Source organism: Hemicordylus capensis, chromosome 4 (assembly GCF_027244095.1).
Source record: "Hemicordylus capensis ecotype Gifberg chromosome 4, rHemCap1.1.pri, whole genome shotgun sequence".
Classification (NCBI taxonomy): Eukaryota; Metazoa; Chordata; class Lepidosauria; order Squamata; family Cordylidae; genus Hemicordylus; species Hemicordylus capensis.
The window spans coordinates 269,661,353-269,668,642 of record NC_069660.1 but is presented as its reverse complement, the minus strand read 5'-3'; the positions used below and the strand labels follow the sequence as shown (position 1 = coordinate 269,668,642).

Here is a 7,290-nt window from a genome sequence, read left to right as displayed (position 1 = left end):
CCTGTACACTGATGTTCAAATTATCCATTAAAGGCAATTAGTTCACTGAAAAGGGTCAAAATATGCCCTCCTGTGACCACCTAACAAAACTCAAGCTCTATTACATTAGAAAACCTCAAGATGCATTTAAAGATAGCTAATCATGAAAAAGGATTGGCGTTCTTAGATGTTAAATCAAAATGGATTTCAGGAGCACATTCTGAGAATGCTCCTCCCCTATTGTTCATTGGTCAGACATCTCTTACATAAAGAGATCTCGGGGGAAAGGTTGTCCACAGATGAACACAACAGCTGGCCAGCACTTCTACCACACTGTATGGAAGGAAAGCAGATGAGAATTCCAATAGCTGTGTCTTGGAGTTCTGCATGTAGAATTGAGTCCTCCATCCCTGAAAACTTCTTGACAGGTAACTAAAATTATTGCTTTCTGTCGACCCAGTGAGAAAACTTTAGTCTTGGGTTTTGTTAGGGCTCAGGTCCACATTTATTTAGAGCACTTTTAAGATCTACTGATTTCAATAGGAGAGTCAACGCCAACTCCATTGCCTTGGAATCCATGGCTGACATCCCGACTAATGAAGTACTTATTATCATATTTTTACACTGCCCAAAACTTACATCTCTGGGTGGTTAAGAAGATTAAAAGTAAAAAATTAATTAAAAACAAAAAATTTAAAAGCAAGAAATTTAAAACACAATTTAAAATTTTATACAATATTCTACAAACAACATTAAAACAATCAAAACAATATCAGTTAAAAGTCTGGGTGAAGAAATGCGTCTTTAGAGACTTTTAAAAAGATGTCCGAGAAAGGGTGCTCTTATTTCACTAGGGAGCACATTCCAAAGCCTTCCTACTTGTGGAAGGATGTTGTATGAACCCAAGGTTTTTGCACTAGCTACTTGTACTAAGTCTGGAGGTTGCATTCCAGACAATGGAAGCTCCTCATTTGGGGTAGAGAGGGCATTGCCTCCCTACTTGCCGGCCCCCCATTCTCTCAACAAACATGCCATCTCTGACCAATAGCCATCAAACCAGGCCAGCCCTGTCATCTGATTTCCCAGGATACTTCTAGGCAGGCTGAACAGACTCTCTGGGGATCTGTGTGCAAACTGGGAGCGCTCAGTCTGCAAACAAATGGAGTTCAGAAGGTAGGAGTGCCTGGCTACCTTTCTCAAACTTTCCCTTCTCCAGGGGAAAGCCAGCCCTTTTCTCCTCACTCTGCACCCCAGCAAAGCCCTTAGGAGGCATTAGCTCTCTCTAGCATTTGCTAGGAGATCTTTTCCTTTTTAAAAATACCACTATCAAATCATGGTAGACACTATTTACACGACGACGACACTTGCAGGATGCTGGGAGCAGGGAACTTCCTGTTTCCATCACTGCTAAGAACGGAATGGCGGGGATGTTTGGGATGGATAGCAGCATGCTGCGGTGGTGTGACAGAGGGTCAGGTAAGACCTGTCTCCCTCCATTTAAAGCGCCTGCTTTAAACGTTTTGGCAGAACTTGAATTGTTTCAGCACCTTGATTAGAGGTGACCTAAGTATCCGTGGTTTGGCAAGGTTTCTTGGAAATGTGAGGGGTGATTTTTGGGGGGGTCATGTGGTGATTTGGGGGGGTCATGGGGTGTTTCCCCCCTTATTTTTAACTGGTTCTTTCAGTCTTTTTGTGACCAACATTCCCCTAACCCCTGTTTGCCATTGATTTCAATGGTTTTCCAACCTCAAACTTGCCAACCATGAGGTTTTCCAGGAAAGGAACCCTCATGGTTGGTGAGGGGCAACTGTACTTGAACAGCTGAGCAAGCTGCACTATGCACATTTTTTAAAAAATGTAACTTCCATGCATGCTTTAGTGCTATTCCTCAAATCCCTGTTTTTCAGCACAACTCTATGATCTTTTTGTGCTAGTGCAAATTTGCTTGTTATGCAAGCACTTTGGTCATCAGGATGTTAGCCTATGGGTCTGACATCCAGTGCAGTTCTGGTCACCGTATCTCAGGAAGGATATTGTAGAAACAGGAAAAGTGCAGAAGAAGGCAACCAAGAAGGTCAGGGACCTGGAGCACCTACCTTATGATGCAAGGCTATAGCATCTGGAGCTTTTTAGTTTAGAAAAAAGACGACTGAAAGGCAACATGATAGCAATCTATAAAATTATGCATAGAATAGAGAGAGCAGACAGAGAGAAATTTTTCTCCTCTTTCTCTCTCCCAACACTACAACCAGGGGTCATCCCATAAAACTGAAGGCCAGGAATTTTAGGACTGACAAAAGGAAGTCCTTTTTCACACAGCACATACTTAATCTATGGAATTCTCTGCCATGGGGTGTGATGATGGCCACTAGCTTGGATGGCTTTAAAAATGGCTTAGACAAATTCATGGAGGACAAGTCTATCAGTGGCTACTAGTCTGGTGGCTAAAGGCCACCACCAGTCTCAGAGGCAAGATGCCTCTAAATACCAGTTGCAGGGGGGCAACAGCAAGAAAAAGGGCATGCCCTCAGCTCTTGCCTGTGGGCTTCTCAGAGGCATCTGAGGGCCATAGTGTGAAACAAGATGCAGGAATGGATAAGCCTTGGACCTGGACCAGTAGGGTTGTTCTTATGTTCTGACATCCTAAGTGAATAATTTGGGTCTTGACATTGTGAGTGAATAATTTGGGCTGGATTGTTCTTTTATTCATTGTACTTCTATCCTGCTATGCGTTGAAACATTCAGAACATGTTACATGGGGCTTCCAGTAATCTATCATGCCTTACATTCAAGCTCATGTTCATATTTGGGCAATTGCATTAATTTTGCAAATGCTGTTAGAATTTGATTTCACCAATGACATGGTTGAAATCAAGGCTAGGCTAGACTTCAGTCATGCTAAGCCTGCAAATGCCATTATTCACATTATACAAATGTGCATAATTCTCCTAATGAATGAAATGGGACCATTAACTTGACTGGATTGTGCCCTTACTGTATATGAAGTTTTGTTATTAAACAGTCATATTTTCAAGGAAGGTTTGCACTCTGGTTAACTTTAGTGAATCTTGCTTATCTTAATGGGGCCATTGTTTACCATTAGCAAGATCATATCTAGAATAAAGTGTACAAAAGTGTTTTCAATCCACTCAGGAGAAAATAATACAGTCTACATTTTGCCGACTTATTTGAATTAGTTTTTTATGTGAATACATTATGTGGAAATATGAAACTGTGGTCAGTAGGCTTATGATTCCATTTTATTCCCCCTAGGAATCAAGCTTTTTTCTGTATTCTTTCACATTCTCGGCATTTCCTCTGAAAACTACTTTAAGCTTCTAAACAGACACTGATTCAAAAAGAAAGAAATACAGTCATGCCAACAAGGAACTTTCAAATTCTGTAGTGATGTTCCTTTTCTTCACTGGGGGTGGGGCACTCGCTTTTATATCAGACAAGTGATCAGTTAACCTAAATTGGTAACAATATGTAAAACCTTGGAATTAATACCTATTAAATAACAGTAATCATCTTATGTTTACAAATACTACTAGTAAAGTACAACTGCTTCAACAGCATATGTTGTTGGACAATGCAAACTAAATTTCTTTGCAGCAATGTACATAATGTTTCCTTTAAACTTTCCCATTCTAATAGCTTGGAATAGGTAACAATGAGTTAAAACATGCTCAACAAACACTTCTAAACAATATATTACAAGTGATTATTTTACTTTATGCTAGTATTACTAGGAATTGAATCTTGCATTCTACAAGCAAGCTACCACTATAATACTAGTGAAATACAACTACTTGGCTGCTATGGCTTCCTTCAAGGCTTATTCGGGTGACTGAAGGAACTCCCATAGTCCAGTGAAAAGCTTATTATTAATATTGATCTTTTATGCCACCTTTCAGTGTGAATTTTCAAAAGAATCTATCACATCGAACATCATAAAATGTCATAAATAACAGATACAAACAAAACCAATAAATAAGCAGAGGAGGAAAAAGGCATGGTAATAAGACTGAACTAGAACACACAACAGATTATTAAGGTCTTATTCTACTTCTAGAAGGATTATAGAGAGAGTGACCCATGGGCATTCCAGATTTCCAAGGCTATAACAGGAAAGGTTTTGCATCTGGACATAAGACAGAAAAGGTCCTGTATCTACACATTTTGGATAGGGCCCTACTAGGCACTCTTAAATTTGTGGAGTAGGGGCATAGAAGGGGCATACAGGAAGAAACATTCCTTGAGACAATCAAGGTCCAGATCATTTCCGGCTTTATAGCTCAAACCAGCAACCTTTTATTGAGGAAACAAGAAACCACCTCAAAGTAGGTATAATACAAGTATGAGAAGTCAAAGAAGTTTGACTAGGTGCAGGAGACAGTTTAAAAGGGGTAAAGTCAACCACAGTCTCAACGTGTTCTCATCTTGTAATACAAGAATGCCAACCTCTATCTGTTGACAGTTGGTGGCAACATTTTGCACTAGCTGTAGTTTCTGGACTGTCTTCAGTTTCTGGACTGTCTACAATCTAATCTAGAAATCACCAAAGCATGAATGGCAGTGGCCAGGTCTCTGTCTTCCAGTAGTGGGCATAGCTAGCATATATAGCTGATTAACAAGTATGTAAGGCCGCAGATCTCACCTGGGATTCCAGGAGTTCTGTCAGGCCTATTAGTTCTCCCAAGCTACAACCTTGATCCTTTAGGGAGACTATGACCATGTCCAAAGCAGGTATTTCCCAGCCAACTGGTCAATTGGGTCCCATCACAAGCAGTACCTTATCTGGCTTGAGTTTAAGTTTACTGTATTTACCTGCACCCAATCCAACACTAATCCCAGACCCACATACAGAGATGGCACCATTTCATCTGCATCTGATGAAAAGGAGACAGAACTCTCTACCTCTGTCAATATAACTGTGACACTCATACCTCCAAATGAGATTACTTCTCTTCATGGATGACCTTTCCCCATTTTCACACAAATGTCCCATATGTAGTTTTAATTCCTCTGTGATAAGAATGTTACTTGTCCTCTTTTCTGAGGTAACTTCATGCCTTGAGTTTTTATGTTAGATGTAAAAATGTAATTAGGTATAAACAAAAGTCTCTAGGTATTTCAAGAAATCAGAATGCCTTTGAACAGTTTAAGTGTCAGTTTAAGTGTAGAAGTACCTTAAGCATTTGGAGTACTGGAGGACAGGCAGTACTTGGGGTACACTCTGAGGAAGAGGAGTGCAGGAATGCATATCAACGGTGTTGACCTTTCTGAGTGGTATGGGACTACTTTCAATATTTTGGAGTACATTTCTAATCCCTTATTTTGAAGGATAGGTGAACAAATTTCCTATTTGGGCTGTTAATCATGCCACAGATATTCTGGTAGCATCAAAATGTGTAAAGAAATACTAGTGATTTATCTTATACATCTCTTATCAAAACTAGAACCCCAGCTGCTTTAAAGTAAAAAGAAGTCAGGAGTCCCAGTCACAGATTGCCATACCTGTTCAGTTCCCACTCCCTTGACCTCAGATGTCTAGGAACCATCTGTGATTATGCAGCGGTGTCTTTTTTTAAAAAAAACCTAACAACTAGCATACAAAGAAATTGTAGATAACTACAAAGAACTGAAGTCCTTTGTGGGCAACACTAGAATATAGCTTTTAAAACAGTTTTTCGAGCATGCACAGACTCCACTTGTGGCAATGGGGTTGCTTTGGAAATTAGTTTTAAGATTACACTGTAAAAGTACTTGTAACAGAACTCTAAAATCGCATCCGACTATCTTCAGATTTTAGAATATGTGCTCTCCATACTATGAGTCTTGCGAGCAACACCAATTGGAGCACTAAATTTACAAAAAGCTCATATGCTAAAATCTGAAGATAGTCGGATGTGATTTCAGTGTTTTGTTGCATAAGTGCTTTTAGAGTGCAATCTTAAGACTACATTCCAAAGCAGCCCCATTGCCTCAAATGGGGTCTGTGTATGCTCGAAAAACTGGTTTAAAGAGTATATTCTAGTAGCCACCTAATGGCACAGCGGGGAAGTAATTTGCCTAGGGAGTAAGAGGTTGCTGGTTTGAATCCCCGCTGGTATGTTTCCCAGACTATGGGAAACACCTATCTCGGGCAGTAGCGATATAGGAAGATGCTGAAAGGCATCATCTCATACTATGTGGGAGATGGCAATGGTAAACCCCTCCTGTATTCTACCAAAGAAAACCACATGGCTCTGTGGTCGCCAGGAGTCAACACCGACTCAATGGCACAACTTTAAAAAAAAGTGTCAAAGCCTGCCTGGAATTTAATCAGCATCCATTGAAGAGGCAGGATAAAGTAGTTGCCTTTGACATGGGTGCAAAGGGAGGTGCAAGGGGCAGCAGGCACCAATTCCTCACTGCACAGGCACCACTCCACTTCTGTGCTGCTCAAGGCAATCACCCCTCCTCACTGCCTCTCCCCCCCCGGGGGCATGCATGGATATTCCTTCCCCGCCCCCTTGTTGCCATGCTACAGTATGCCTCTTCTTTGCCTCAGATAGGAACCTGCCTGGCTACTGCTACTGCCTGGCTTGGTGGCAAAGCCAGAGAGTGCCCGTGTGCCACAGCTGCCTTTCCAACAGGGTCTGAGAATGCAGAGCACCCACTCACAGATGGAGAGGTTGTCTTTAGGGTCTGGCTGTTGTAGATGGATCCTTCCCCTCAGTGGACCCTATTTCCCTTCACCACAGAGTTTCTGGCTACAGACCCTGGGTGATTTGTTTATAACTGGAAGGAGAATAAAAACCACACACACACACACCAAATCTGGGCAAGCAGAATTTTTTAAAAGAAAATTTAGAACTGCACAATGGTAAAGGTAAAGTGTGCCATCGAGTCGAATCGACTCCTGGCAACCACAGAGCCCTGTGTTTGTCTTTGGTAGAATACAGGAGGGATTTACCATTGCCAACTCCTGCGCAGTATGAGATGATGCCTTTTAGCATCTTCCTATATTGTTGCTGCCTGATATAGGTGTTTCCCACTGTCTGGGAAACATACCAGCGGGGATTCAGACTGGCAACCTCTGGCTTGCTAATCAAGTCATTTTCCCACTGCGCCATTATGTGGCTGTATGTGGGTGTAATTTTTGCACATGTTGCATGCACTGAGACAACACACACCTTTGAATTTTCCTTGTCTGTGCACACATACGTTGTTGCCAGGGTCTGCCCAGGCACTAGGCAGACCTAGGAAGTCACGTAGGTGCCAATTCTTAGGGGGCACCAGTGTAATGTAATTTTTACCTGTCCT

The 7,290-nt window shown here is 41.5% G+C and overlaps 1 protein-coding gene across 1 annotated transcript in view; it reads left to right on the top strand.

The window, feature by feature from the left end:
* The first annotated feature begins 4,081 nt into the window (after positions 1-4,081).
* The window catches only part of TRPA1 (transient receptor potential cation channel subfamily A member 1), an 83,672-nt gene continuing 80,463 nt past the window's right edge, over positions 4,082-7,290 (top strand). The window contains exon 1 of the mRNA XM_053249379.1: positions 4,082-4,143. The gene's annotated coding sequence lies outside the window, so the exon portion shown is untranslated. The remainder of the gene's footprint in view (positions 4,144-7,290) is intronic.